This window comes from Lepidochelys olivacea (assembly GCF_965140295.1).
Source record: "Lepidochelys olivacea isolate rLepOli2 genome assembly, chromosome: 12".
NCBI classification, from domain to species: Eukaryota; Metazoa; Chordata; order Testudines; family Cheloniidae; genus Lepidochelys; species Lepidochelys olivacea.
The window spans coordinates 24,227,476-24,243,019 of NC_140422.1; the positions used below are offsets into that span (position 1 = coordinate 24,227,476).

Genomic DNA, 15,544 nt, shown 5'->3' on the forward strand with positions numbered 1-15,544 from the left:
CCAGAGCCCCTGCTGGAGTCAGTGCAGGAGAGGGGTGATTTCTGGGAAGCTTATTAGCATACCTGCAGGTTCTTTTATTGTTTTAATATGTTCTCTCTATAATGCTTTCACCTTAAAAATAAATGTGCTTGCGTAGAAAAAGCTGTATGGTAACTTATACCTGTGTGGAGTTGTGCTGCTTATAGCCTCTGGGGAGAGAGAACAAAGTGCAAACACTGGCCTGTTTAACGCTGGGACTATTACAGTGTAGGCAGAGAACTGTGCAGCCTGGAAAAGACCCGGTTAGGAGGGACAGACACACAAGTCTCTGCCCCAGAGATAATGGTTGAGGAGTCGGGAGCCTGCAGTTCATGCCTTCAAGGGACCACGGAGGAGGACTACAAGTGCAGTTTCCCTGAACTGTGACACCTAGCTCTCATCCTAGACACCCACCCTCATCCCTCCCCACTTTAGTCTAGGGCAAGTCTACACTACAAACGTTTGTCAACACAAGTTATATTGACATAAATTGACAGTTAGTACATTGCTTTGTGCATGCACACTTAACAACTTACACTGGCACTGCACAAACTCACCAGTATTGCTTGTGTCATTGTATAGTGTGCTGCACCATCATGGGAGGTATCCCAGGGTGCAACCTGCACACTGTCTTTTGGGAAATTTTGGCAATACATGAGTTGAGCAGGGATGACTGGGAGCAAGGGGTCAACTTCCAATCACGCAACTTTCTCCACACCCTAATGGCATCTCTATCCCACTGATTTCATGCCTACCTTGAACATTCCATGAACCATGCAGGAAATGACAAGGGAGTTGCTCGGTTGCATGCAACTGAGTGTAGGGCAATGGCACTGAATACTGGCACCATTTTTCATAGGCAGTGGTGATGTTAGCTGATATCCCACTCCCAAGATTAACAAAGGCAGAGAGAGCACAACTGCTGCTGGCATCCCAAAGCCACCTGGGCCCATATGCTGCTATCCTGCATACTGCAATGCTGCCTGCTGAAGTTATCACCAACTGGTGTGGGAAAGTGTCCTACCACGGAGGAAGAAATAAGGCTTCCATCCCTAGAAAGCGTTGGGAGAGGATTGCAGAGTTCCTCCATAAAAGTATCATCAAGTTCTCTCAGGATGATTCAAGGGATCTATCTGTGTGCATAAATTAATTGCTCTGCATGGACCCCTCTGCTTAACTGTACAGGGGAATGAAAAGCAGGTAACTGTACCTCTCTGTCATACTGCTAGCTCTCCTAGTATAAGTAAATTAAAGAAAAATCACCAGCTGTGTCCTACTAAGTTGGTAGGCACCATCACTGTAATGGGAAATTAATTTGCACACTTACCTGAGGTTCCTTCCCTTGCATTGGGCTTGTCTGTGTTCCCCTGCTGGCACTGACTGGACTATGATGGAGTTCTGGCTTGTGGAATAGCCGGACCCCTGGATCTGTGACAGGAGCTCCTGGGAGGCATCCGCGGTGGGGTGCGGGGTCTCCACCAAGCATGGCATGCAGCTTTTTGTAAAAGCAACAGGTCTGTGGCTCAGCATCTGATCAACTGAGAGCCTCCCTGGCCTTCGGATATGCCTGCTGCTGTTTCTTTCCTTTAACAGTGCACTCCTGCTGATCCTTGTCATGACCGTTCTCCTGCGTCCTCCATACAATCTGTTCATAGATGTCCAAACTTTTTGTTTCATGTTGATTTGGTTCTTTTTTTCCTTTTGTTTTTGTGTATGAGTATTGCATTTTCCTTAGCTACATATAAATGAACGTTGACTCTGTGTTATGTGTAACTCAATAGTTACGTTCCCAGAAAACCTGCAGATACCCCGTTTGAAACAATTGTACTTGATTCCTCCCAGTCCACATTTTGTAAAGAATTTGAACTTTAAAGGAAAATGTATTTAAGCAGAAATTGTCCTATTAGAATGTTCAAAATACCCACTCAGCACCATTGGAATTAATTTGCAAACTGGATACAATTAACCTAGGCTTGAATAGAGACTGGAAGTGGATGGGTCATTACACAAAGTAAAACTATTTCCCCATGTTTATCCCCACCCCCCACTGTTCCTCAGACGTTCTCGTCAACTGCTGGAAAATGGCCTACCTTGATTATCACTACAAAAGGTTCCCCCCTCCCCGCTCTCCTGCTGGTAATAGTTCACCTTAAGTAATCACTCTGGATCACGCTGGTTACAGTGTGTATGGTAACACCCATTGTTTCATGTTCTCTATGTATATAAATCTCCCCACTGTATTTTCCATTGAATGCATCTGATGAAGTGAGAAAGCTTATGCTCAAATAAATTGGTTAGTCCCTAAGGTGCCACAAGTACTCCTTTTCTTTTTGCGAATACAGACTAACACGGCTGCTACTCTGAAACCAGTGCAAAGATAATACTACTTCTTACCTAATCACATATTGTAGCAAATGGAAATGTTTTAATGATGTAATAGTGACTCACTCTTTCTCTAAATGGACTTTTAAAAGCTTTTATGCCCATTTATTTCTCTTTGCTACTACAGAAGAATTGCACTTCTAGGTTACATCTGCATACTGTACATTTTTTCTGAGTCATTACCCACTGCAAAATCAGTCATTATGAGTACCTGTAAAGCTATTAAATAAGGCATATGTATTAAATAAAAACCAAAAGTCTTGTGTTTTCAGTATTTGTTTACTATCCTCCCTGTGTTACTCAGTAGCACTTTAAGAGCTACAGTTTTGAATGCATTGCAACCTCATGAATTTTGGTGGCATGCATGTTCTTCAGTAGGAATACCCTGGCAATTAGTATTAGTTAAGTATTAGTTAATGGAGACTTTTGAACATGACCAGCTGTTTGAAAGCTACATAAGCATTCTCCAGATTACTATCCTGCTGATGTACAGCTTGTAAAATGATTTACAGTTTAAAATTTCATTATTATTGATTGCTACACAATTTTTGCAGAGCACAGGGTGTCCTGCTATCTCACAAGCTTTCCCATTCTGAGTCAGGAAAATTAGTTTTTAATAGCATTCTTTGTCCTCATCTCAATTTCACACAAAGGCAAGCAACAACAAAAAAATGAATTTTTGTCAAACTAAACTCCCAAGGCTCCCTTTACCAAATAAAAAAAATCTGAAATGCATGTTACTCTTGCTATTTTTGTATCTATAATTCATTTAATCAGACTCTCTCTCATGTACCCATAAAGGGACTCAGACAACAAAAAGAGCCTGAGTAAATACAGAAGTTGTTTTTCATTTTATCCCTGGAACAACCCTGCTTCCAAATATAAAATTTCAGTTATTAAAATCAACATAATGAGCTATAGCCTTTCAAACATAGGAAGTCAGATTAATCTCTACCAGTGACTCAGCATAGTAAACCATTTACTTTTACAACAGCCTTAATAAAACTTGCTTTCTTTTGGTCAGTTTGCACATGCATGACAGAAGGCCACAGTATATGGGCTGAGTAAATGGTGAATTCTCTGTAAATTGAAATCTTTAAACCATGATTTGAGGACTTCAGTAACTCAGCCAGAGGTTAGGAGTCCATTTCAGGAGTACTTGTGGCACCTTAGAGACTAACCAATTTAGTAGCTCACGAAAGCTTATGCTCTAATAAATTGGTTAGTCTCTAAGGTGCCACAAGTACTCCTTTTCTTTTTGCGAATACAGACTAACACGGCTGTTACTCTGAAACATTTCAGGAGTGAGATTCTGTGGCTTGCAACGTGCAGGAGGTCAGACTAGATTATTACGATATCTCTTCTGACCTTAATATCTATGAGTCTGCCAGCTAGGTCAGCTCTTTGTTGTGAAAGGAATTGCATAAGGAACTCCCAGGTTTTGACTGGGCCCTGTTGGAGGTCATTTCCATCTATGGCACAAAACTAAGAGGCCAAACAAACCTATCCAAGGGGAAGACTAACATCCTGAGCCAACCAAGTTATAGCTAAGTGAAAACTACATTTTACTAGTGCACCATCTGAGAATTAGCAGTACTGAAAGAAGAAAAGGAGTAATTGTAGCACCTTAGAGACTAACAAATTTATTTGAGCATAAGCTTTCATGAGCTACAGCCAGGGGTGAAAGTAAGTCTAGGGACTTATCGGTACAGGGCTGGGCTGTGGCTGGCTCTGGCCCCTGGAAGGGGCAGGGCCTTGGGCGGAAGGGGCGGGGCTGGGGGTCAGAGCCAGCCCCGGCCCACCTTGTACCAGCAAGTGCCTCCTTTCCCCTCCCTGGGGTAACAGCAGCAGCCAGGGACTCTGGCAGCAGTTTAAAGGGCCCTGGGCCCTTTAAATCGTCCCGAGCCCCCCTGCCACTTCCCCAGGGCTCCGGCAGCAGGGCTCCAGGGACGGGGCTCTGGCCGCCCCTACCGCTCCGGGCCCTTTAAATCATCCCCGGAGCCTGCCAGAGCCCTGGGGAAGCGGCAGCGGGGCTCTGGGGACAATTTAAAGGGACCCAGGCCCTTCAAATCATTGCCCCAGCCCCGCTGCCACTCTGGCAGCAATTTAAAGGGCCGGGGGCTCCAGCCGCTGCTGGAAGCTGCAGACCCTTTAAATTGCACCTGGGGAAGCCGATCCACCCCAGTACAGTGCACCAGCTCTTGCCGGTACGCCGTACTGGGGCGTACCGGCTTACTTTCACCTCTGGCTACAGCTCACTTCATCGGATGCATGCCGTGGAAAATACAGTGGGGAGATTTATATACTCAGAGAACATGAAACAATGGGTGTTACCCTACACACTGTAACAAAAGTGGTCAGGTAAGGTGAGCTATTACCAGCAGGAGAGCGGCGGGGAAAAAACCTTTTGTAGTGATAATCAAGGTGGGCCATTTCAGGTTTTTTCCCCCTCGCTCTCCTCTTGTAATAGCTCTCCTTACCTGATCACTCTGGTTACAGTGTGTAGGGTAACACCCATTGTTTCATGTTCTCTGAGTATATAAATCCCCCCACTGGATTTTCCACGGCATGCATCCGATGAAGTGAGCTGTAGCTCACGAAAGCTTATGCTCAAATAAATTGGTTAGTCTCTAAGGTGCCACAAGTCCTCCTTTTCTTTTTGCAGATACAGACTAACACGGCTGCTACTCTGAAACCAGTACTGAAAGGACACTGCGCTAAATGTGAGAAATATCTTTTACCTTAAACTGTTGCTGAATGGAGCTCCCAGCAACCAAAAATTTGAACACAGTGCACTCTACCACTTGAGGCTATCCATGTAGATATGTGTATGTACCCAGTCTCCCAAAATACACATACCTTCACACACAATGAGCCAAGTCCCAGGTGTATTACAATATTATTATTTATGTGTATTACAGTAGGGTCTAAAGCCCCTGCTGAGATCAGGACCCGCTGTGCTAGGCATCACAGAGACACATAGTAAGAGAAAAACCCTGCCCCAAAGAGATTAGAATCTAAATAGCTAAGACAAAGGGTGGGAGAAAAGTAGTATTGATATTCCCATTTTATAGACAGGATACAGAAAAATTAAAATGCCTCGATTCCCCACTTATACAATAGGAATAGTTTAGCTGAGGTCACACAGGAGGTCTGTGGCAGAACTAAGAATTTAATTCAGATCTCCTGAGTCCCACTCCAGTGCCATAGCTCTCAAAATAATACAGGTACACACTTATACAAGTAGTGCTATTGATATTGATTGAGCCATTTGTTTAAGATGATCGGAGCCAGGTTAGAGCATGATCATTCGCACTGCAGGTGTCATGATGGCACCAGGTGTCCCTTATCTACGGACAGAGTTAGAGTAATAAAACGTCTGATGAAAAACAAGGTGTCAGAAATTAAAAGTGGTATGTACCCACTGACCACAGCCCGGCAGTGATCCACAGGCAGTGTCTGGAGCACGGGAATTAGAATTACATGAGAAGGAGAAAACTAGATGTGCTTTGTTCGGGAAGTTGCTGAAATAGATTTTTTTTCTTCTTTTGTAAATACAGTCTGGAGCTCAGTAGCAATGCTATCCTATCCTGTGCTCCCACGCAGCAGCCCCTCTCTGCTTGTACGGCTGTTTAAGTTTAATTGGAATACACAGCACTTTTGTCACATTTATATTGTGGCAAACATTTAAGCAAACCAGAAAGGCCTTTTCAGCTCAGCACATTTATTTCTGATCGCTGAACCCAAGTGGAAATACAAGCAACAGAATCTTTTCTTTACTGCTTGTTTCAGTCGGTAATTCCAGAGGCAATAGGATTCCCTCATTCCTCTGCTTGCAGAGGAGTATAAAAACAAGCCAAGATTGGCTAACTCAGAGGACGGTTATGGGATATGGAGCCTTTCATCTATAGGTCATTGGTTTGAATCCAGCACAGGTCTGTAGTAACCAAAAGTCATTACTGTCAGATAGAGGTTCAGTGGTCTCAGTAAAATTATTTGAGTGGTTTCACTCTAGTTCCTAGTGCAAGTGTCTGCAATACAAAATCACCAGGCAATTAGCTCACATTGGGTAGTCAGCCATCAGGTGGTAAGATCCCCTTTCTAGTCTTATGAATGCCCAGAAAGAGAAAGAGTTCCACACAAACTTCCACGTGGCTGGACTTTACAAAAACAAGACAAGCCATTTACAACACACACTTCACTTCTCTACAGAGGAAAAAGGACAGTAAACTATCTAAACTCCTACATGCCACAGGGGGCTACAACAGTGGTACCCTCAACTCACCTAACAATATTGTTAATCTATCCAACCACACACTTAGCCCGGCGGAAGAGTCTGTCCTATCTCGGGGACTCTCTTTCTGCCCCACCACCCCCAAGAACATGATACAGTTCTGCAGTGATCTGGAAGCCTACTCTCGTCGTCTCCGACTTAAGGAATATTTTCAATACACCACTGAACAATGCATTGACCCACAGGAACCCTCCTACTAACACTACAAGAAGAAGAATTCTGCTTTGACTTCTCCTGACGGTCAAAGTGACAGACTAGACTTCTACATAGAGTGCTTCTGCACACGTGCACAGGCTGAAATTGTGAACAAACAGCATCACTTGCCCCATAACCTCAGCCATACAGAACACAACACCATCCACAGCCTCAGAAACAACTCTGACATTATAATCAAATGGGCTGACAAAGGAGGTGCTGTAGTCATAATGAACAGGTCAGATTATGAACAGGAGGCCGCCAGGCAACTCTCCAACACCACATTCTACAGGCCACTATCCTCTGACCCCACTGAAGAGTACCAAAAGAAACTACACCATCTGCTCAAGAAACTCCCTGCTACAGCACAGGAACAAATCTACACAGACACACACACAGAGCCCCGACCAGAGGTATTCTATCTCCTACCCAAGATCCATAAACCTGGAAACCCTGGACGCCCCATCATCTCAGGCATCGGCACTCTTACAGCAAGATTATCTGGCTATTTGGATTCTCTCCTCAGACCCTACGCTACCAGCACTCCTAGCTATCTTCGAGACACCACCGACTTTCTGAGGAAACTACAATGCTTTGGTGATCTTCCTGAAAACACCATCCTGGCCACCATGGATGTAGAAGCTCTTTATACCAATATTCCACATGAGAATGGACTACAAGCCGTCAAGAACAGTATCCCTGATGAGGCCATGGCACACCTAGTGGCTGAGCTTTGTGACTTTGTCCTCACCCACAACAATTTCAGATTTGGGGACAACTTATACCTTCAAGTCAGTGGCACTGCTATGGGTACCCGCATGGCCCCACAGTATGCTAACATCTTTATGGCTGACTTAGAACAACTCTTCCTCAGCTCTCATCCCCTAGTGTCCCTCCTCTACTTGCTCTACATTGATGACATCATCATCATATGGATCCAAGGGAAGGAGGTCCTTGAAGAATTCCACCTGGATTTCAACAATTTCCACCCCACCATCAGCCTCAGCCTGGACCAGTCCACACAAGAGATCCGCTTCCTGGACACTACAGTGCAAATAAGTGATGGTCACATAAACACCACCCTATACCAGGAAACTTACTGACCGCTATACTTACCTACATGCCTCCAGCTTCCATCCAGCCAAGCCCTAAGATCCATTGTCTACAGCCAAGCCCTAAGATACAATGGAATTTGATCCAATACCTCAGACAGAGACAAACACCTACAAGATCTTTATCAAGCACTCTTAAAGATTGACAGAGCGAGACGGGTACCCAGAAATCACTTACTAAAGGACAGGCCCCACAAAGAAAATAACAGAACACCACTGGCCATCACGTACAGCCCCCAGCTAAAACCTCTCTAGCACATCATCAACGATCTACAACCTATCCTGGAAAATGATCCCTCACTCTCACAGACCTTGGGAGACAGGCCAGTCCTTGCTTACAGACAGCCCCCAACCTGAAGCAAATACTCACCAGCAACTACACACCACACCACATAAACACTAACCCAGGAGCCAATCCCTGTACCAAACCTTGTTGCCTACTCTGTCCCCATATCTACTCTAGTGACACCATCAGAGGACCCAACCACAACAGCAACACCATCAGAGGCTCATTCACTGCATGTCTACTAATGTTATATATGCCATCATGTGCCAGCAATGCCCCTCTGCCATGTACATGGGCCAAACCAGACAGTCCTTACGTAAAAGAATAAATGGACACACATTGGACATCAGGAACGGTAACACACAAAAGCCAGTGGGAGAACACTTCAATCTATGGACATTCTATAACAGATTTGAAAGTAGCTATACTTTCAGAAACAGACTTCAAAGAGAAACAGCAGAACTAAAATTCATTTGCAAATTTAACACCATTAATTTGGATTTGAATAGGGACTGGGAGTTGCTGGCTCTTTACAGAAGCAGCTTTGCCTCTCCTGGAACTGACACCTCCTCATCTATTGCTGGGAGTGAACTAGATCCACCCTGATCAAATTGGCCCTGTCAACACTGGTTCTCCGCTTGTGAGGTAACTCCCTTCTCTTCATGTGTCAGTATATTTATGTCTGCATCTGTAACTTTCACTCCATGCATCTGAAGAAGTGAGGTTTTTACCCATGAAAGCTTATGATCAAATAAATCTGTTAGTCTTTAAGGTGCCACCGGACTCCTTGTTGTTTTTATAGAAAATAAATAGTTTTTAAAACCTGCACAAATATTTGATAACATTTTAGACCTCAGGCAAAGGTTCCTGGTATCCCAAATAAACTACGGTATTTCAAAACAGCCAGGAGAGACAGGCAGGGAGACCCCATAAATACTGGATAGACCTTAGCAAAGGTTAGAACTTGTTAATGTTTGGTGTGTTATAATATAGTGGGGAAGGAGAGTGATGGTCCTTCTTGGTCTATCCTGAGGTGAGAAACTACAGCCTGGTACCCCAGGACTGAAAGGCAGCACTCCAGATCTCCAGCTGGACACAGTGAAGTGGGGGAGAAGAATTCCAGTCCCAGGGAACAGGAGGTTTTCCCTTAATTTGTTACTTTAAAAAAAAACTGTTTACCAAAATTCAGCGGCCCGTGGGACCCAGAGAGCTGTTTTAACATCACACTGTAATGCTGTTTTAGGACAGAAGAGAAATATCATATGCAACTGAAACCGCAGGAGAAATTGAGGTAACCAGAATTTTAATTACCCAAAGTGAAATTCTGCTGGGAGCCAGACTCCAGTGTTATCATTCCTATTTCATCAGAGAACTCCTACAGGAGATCTAATTTTCAGAAGTTCTGAGCACCCACAACTCCATTTAGAGTTAGTGACAGCTGAGGTTGATCAGTAGAGTGGGTCAGAAAATTGGGAAGGATGGAGTTGGAAAATTTCAAAGTTTTGGCACAAAAATCAAAACCTAAAAATTTTTGGTTAAAAACTTCCAACTGAAAAGTCAAAATTATTTGGAAATGTTGTCATAGTGCCTCATGGGAGTTGTGGATCAGGCATCTCATGCCCCTACTCTCCTATATGGGCCAGGCTCCCTGATTGGACTGTACCTCCTATAATGCATCAGGGTCTCCCCTCTTGTTGAGCCACTGTGGTGCATCATGGGAGTGTCTGGCCAAAATAAATCATGGGAGATTTCGTCCAGCTGGGGAACCCAGCTCAGAGAAGATTGGGGGCATAACGTACCTGAACTATAGCTCCCATGAGGCAATGCAACAGCATTTCAAATAAAAGTTTTTGGGTTTTTGACAAAAAAGTCAACATTTCCCAAGAGAATCAGAAACTTTTTACGAAAAATTCTGTCTTCTCAAAAACAGTTTGGAGAGAGAATTTCAGCCAGCCCTAGTATTCAGTAATGTTGAAAATTGGGCCCTTAATGACCACATGGCCAATTTTAGGTCTTCTCTGAAAATATATCTAGGGAATTATGACAGCACCTCCCTGTATGCATGTGCCTGCCCTAGACCATCTGCTACCTCTTCATTGGTACATAAGATATCATCACTGGTGCCTTTTGCAAACCTTGGAGGTTTGGGTTGGAGGGTGTTTGTTTGTTTTTTTACTATTAATACACTGTATTTTTTAAATTAAACAGTAATACACTGTGTGTATGCATTTAGGAATAACTTTAACCAAACAACAGTTTATCCTCCACCTCTGAGATCAAACAGGCTAGAACTGGATACGTGGTTGTAATAGGCCTACACTGACTAAGCCCACTCCATTCAGAAAAGTGAGTACGAAACACAAGGGTTTTGTCATGACATGCAAGTGGTGATTTGTGTGCACAATTGCCACAATTGTCCAGACAATCACTGTCATGGTGCAAGCAGTTTAAAGCACCACTGTGCACCTAATGTTATAAAAAATTAGCAAAATATTTTGCTATTTGAAACTTGCTACTTTTTAGAGTGAATACTAAGACATGGAAAGTGACTAATGTATTTATTTATGTAGAGGTTTATATAGTACATTATATCCCCATCCCAGAAAACTGGTGATAATACTGGAGGTTCCCTATTCAAACTAGTCTTGCAAATCCTATTTTGACATTTTAAAAAATGAATGCTTTTTCTGTTAAGAGAAGCAGCTAACCACCCATCAACAAGCAAAGTAGCCTGCAAAGCAAACTCCAGGAGTGAGTTCATATGTTGTTACATTTTGTGTTCCAGTTTAGTGTTCCTGCTTTTGCCCTGTACACCCCTTAGGTGGAAGTGTCACACTGAGTGCCATGGAACAATTCACAGTACATCAGTTACAGAGACACCTCTGCTAAATAAATTTGTGCTGATCCACTGTGAAAATTCTGTGTTCAATAGCTCTCAGCGTATCTCATTTCCTTCCATATCTGGAGTGGCTTAACAGCAAGCTCAGCTGTAGAATAAAGCATGCAAGGGCACTTTGAAATCCTTGTGTGGAAGCAATGTACAAATTTACAGTATTATGATAAAAATCACTTTGGGGTTTAAGTGCTACTAATAATTCCAAGTTTGTAGAGAGCTTGTTTAATAAACTAGAAGGAAAGTATTGTCTGTGACAGCAAAGATACAATATTAATTTTGAACCCTGGCATTTTTCACATTACAATGAAGTGCCAACTAGCTGCAGGTATAACTTGTATAGACAGTGAGAATGTGCGCCACAGGTGTGATAACATATCTGAATCCAAGACACATGCTCCAGGATGCATTGACTTGTGCATCCAAGCTAGTAAATCGGTTTTCCCTTTTAAAGGATAGGAATCAGAAAAAGCTGAGTAGATGGTAGGAAGTGGTACAAGGGAAAGTGCTGAGGTTTCTAGAGATATGAGAAATATTAAATTATAATAGATTGGGGCTTTTTTAAAAGGTTAGAAGTTTTACTGTTCTGTCTTTTGACCCCATTACAATTAATGTTCCATTTATTTCAATGTTTTTGTTTCTTTTTGACATACTAGCCAGCTGTATAAAGAAGTTTGACCTACGGTACTTGGCTTAGTGGCAGGGGGTATCTCATATAATCAGTACCCTTTATGTGCAGCTACACCTGCATCTTACCAGTCTGAGAAGCCAGTTTAAAACATCTAGGGTGAAATCCTGGCCCCACTCAACTCAATGGCAAGATCACCATTGACATCAAAAGAGACAGGATTTCACCCCTCCATGCAATCATACTCCCAGTGTTGGAGTCCTACATAATAAGGAAACCAATAGAATTCTACAAAAATTTCATAGAAATGACCGTAGAAACCTCTAGTATCTAAAAAGTAAAGATTTCCCTTTTTGACCATCCTATAGATTTCTATAGCAGGGATATTGATTCTATACTGTATAAATCTATAGGATGGTTCTAAAAGCTACTGGAAGACTATTGACTTGGATGCAGGACAATGAAGCACAGACACAAAGCTATAAGTAGAAGCTGCTACTTTATTAACTTAATAAACGGCTTAACCAAATAAACAGCATCCATACATCTACCCAGCAGTTCCTGTTCCAATGTGGCTTTTCCAAGTGGCCTACAGAAAAAGGGGGTAGGGGCAGAGGTGAAAGTAAGCCGGTGCGTACCGGTAGGAGCCGGTACGCAGTACCAGGACCGGCTTTCCAAGAGGGCAATTTAAAGCCTTGGGGTAGCGGAGGCGGGGCTGCGGTGGGGATTTAAAGGGCCCTGGAGCTCCAGTCGCTGCTACCCCCCCTGGGGCTCTTTAAATCCCAGCCTGAGCCCTGCTGCCCAAGCCCTGGGGTAGCAGTGGCAGGGCTTTGGTGGGGATTTCAAGAGCCCCGGAGCTCCAGCCGCCACTACTGCCCCGGGGCCCTTTAAATCCCCGCCTGAGCCCTGCTGCCCGAGCCCTGGGGTAGCGGCGGTGGGGCTCTGGCCGAGATTTAAAGGGCCAGGGCAGTAGCGGCGGCTGGAGCCCCAGGGCCCTTTAAATTCCCGATGGAGTCCGGCCACCGCTACCCCAGGGCTTGGGCAGCAGGGCTCAGGCGGGGATTTAAAGAGCTCGGGGCTCCGGCAGCTGCTACCACAGTGGAGCCCCAGGGTAGCAGTGGAAGCTGGGAGCCCCCAGGGCTCCTCAGTGATTTAAAGGGCCTGGGGCTCCGCTGTGGTAGCAACAGCTGGAGCCCTGGGCCCTTTAAATCACCCCCGAGCCCCAGGGCTCCCAGCCGCCTCTGCAGCTGGTAGCTCAGGGGTGATTTAAAGGGCCCTGGGCTCCCAGCCACCACTACCACAGCTGGAGCCCTGGCCCTTTAAATCAAGATTTAAAGGGCCCGGGGATTTAAGGCCACGCCTCTTCCGGTTGAGGCCACGCCCCCTGCTCAGGACTCGGGCGTACCGGTAAGTCCTCTGACTTGCTTTCACTCCTGGGTAGGGGTATCCTTAGCAGTCCCTCCAGAACTAAAAGGATTCAACCCTGCTGTCATCCTGATTCCCATACCTCAAGTGAGGCCTAAGGGATGAGATAAGAAGTGTCTGAAGTTATGCAAGACACTGAATCTACATCCCTGCCCTAAAATAGAGGCCCAAATCCAGTGCTTGTCTGGCTCACTCACTCTCTGAATTAAATGGCCCATAAACTGCCCCCTGCTAACCTGCAGTCTGCACTGAACTATACTGCCAGATTACTGCCCCCCACCCCAAGACAGAGCTACTAAAGCAGTAGGAAGAGAGGAATGTAAGAACTTTTACTGTCATTGCCAGGTCTGCCTCATGGAACCATTAATTCTAGACCCACACTGCACTCAACCAAGTCCCCAGCACACTGGGAGATCCAGCAGCCCCTCTATATCAAGATGATATAGACTGAGTGTATGGAGTAAAAAGGGGGTGCCAAAAATGGCAGCCCATGCCCAGGATGAGACCTAGGTAACCACAAGGGGTCAGGAGATCAATTACGAACTCTATACCCCCCTCCAAAAAGCCAATAAAAGTTTGTGGAGGGGGAAGCAGCACACGTGGCCTCATCCGTTCTCATAAACCTCTTACATTCACACATACCCATGGAACACTCAGGAGCTTTATGAGGGAAGGGAAGGATACTCAATGCTCAGCAAGGGGCTAAGAGACCCTCTCCTACCCCTGCCCTATCCATCCCAAGCCTCTCATGTTATGGGCGGGATATTTCCTATTAATTTATATAGGACTCTTTTTTAAAGGGTAGATTCAAATCCCATACGGGGACAACCCAGCTGGCATAGAATCATAGAAATGTAAGGCTGGAATCAAGTTATCAAATCCAACCCCCTGGGCTGAAGCAGGACCAAGTGAACCTTGACCATTCCTGGCAGGCGGCTGTCCAACCTGTTCTTAAAAACAATCTTAATCCAATGATGGGGATTCAGCAACCTCCCTTGGAAATCCATTCCAGATCTTAATTACATTTACAGTTAGAAAGTTTTTCCTAATATCTAACCTAACGCTCCCTTGCCACAGATTAAGCTCCTACCTCCAATGGACATAGAGAACAATTGATCCCCATCCTCTTTATAACAGCCCTTAACATATTTGAAGACTCTTATCAGGTCTCCCTTCAGTCTTTTTTTTCCTCAAGACTAAACATAGCTCTTCTAAACCTTTTATCATTTTTGTTGCTCTCATCTGGATTTTCTCCAATTTGTCCATATCTTTCTTGAAGTGTGGCACCGAGAACTGGACTGAGTACTCCAGCTGAGGCCTCACCAAGTAAAGAGGGACATTTAACTCCCATGTCTTACATGCAACACTCCTGTTAATACACTCAAAAATTATTAGTCTTTTTCACAATTACATCGCATTGTTCACTCATTCAATTTGTGATTCACCATAACCCCCAGATCCTTTTCAGCAGTACTGTCGCATAGCCAGTTATTCCTCATTTTATAATTGTTCATTTGATTATTCCCTCCTAACCATAGTAGTCTGCACTTGTCTTTATTGAATATTGTCCTGTCAACTTCAGAGCAATTCTCTAATTTGTCAAGGTCATTCTGAATACAAATCCTTTCCTCCAGAGTGCTGGCAACCCCTCCCATCTTACTGTCACCTGCTTCACTCCATTATCTAAGTCGTTTATGAAAATATTGACTGGGACACAGGAATGACTCTTGTAGAATCCACCAGTTATACCCTCCCAGTCTGACAGCTGCTCTCCGAGTATGGTCTTTCAATCAGTTGTGCACCCATCTTACATTATTTTCATCTAGATCACATTTCCCTAGTTTGCTTATGAGAATGCCATGTGGGACTGTGTCAAAAGCCTTACTAAAATCAAGATATATTACATCTACTGTTTCTCCCCATCTACTAGGCCAGTAGCCCTGTCAAAGAAAGAAATTAGGCTGATTTGACATAATTAGTTCTTGACAAATCCATGCTGGCTATTCCTTGTAATCCCATTATCCTCTAGGTGCTTACAAATTGATTGATTAATAATCTGTTCCAGTATCTTTCCAGGTATTGAAGTTAGGCTGACTGGTCTATAATTCCACGGGTCCTCTCTGTTCCCCTTTTTAAAGATAAGTACTATGTTTGCCCTTCTCCATCCTTAGGGACCTCACCTATCCTCAATGAGTTCTCCACGTCTATCCAGGCAAAGTAGCTAAATTCAATTTTATGTATGTCCTCTGTCGGTCTGTTTGATCTTCATTTTCTCTTTACATATGAGAAAAATTTTATGATTTTCTATATT

General features: G+C 44.1%; 1 protein-coding gene across 6 annotated transcripts in view; it reads left to right on the forward strand.

Annotated features, from left to right (window-relative positions):
• The window catches only part of CHST8 (carbohydrate sulfotransferase 8), a 265,642-nt gene that overhangs the window by 205,585 nt on the left and 44,513 nt on the right, over positions 1-15,544 (forward strand). The window contains exon 1 of one of the 6 annotated variants that reach the window (XM_084644773.1): positions 8,825-8,932. The exons of the other annotated variants lie outside the window; for them this stretch is intronic. The gene's annotated coding sequence lies outside the window, so the exon portion shown is untranslated. Of the gene's footprint in view, positions 1-8,824; positions 8,933-15,544 lie in introns of those variants that run through there. 6 annotated transcript variants of the gene reach the window in all.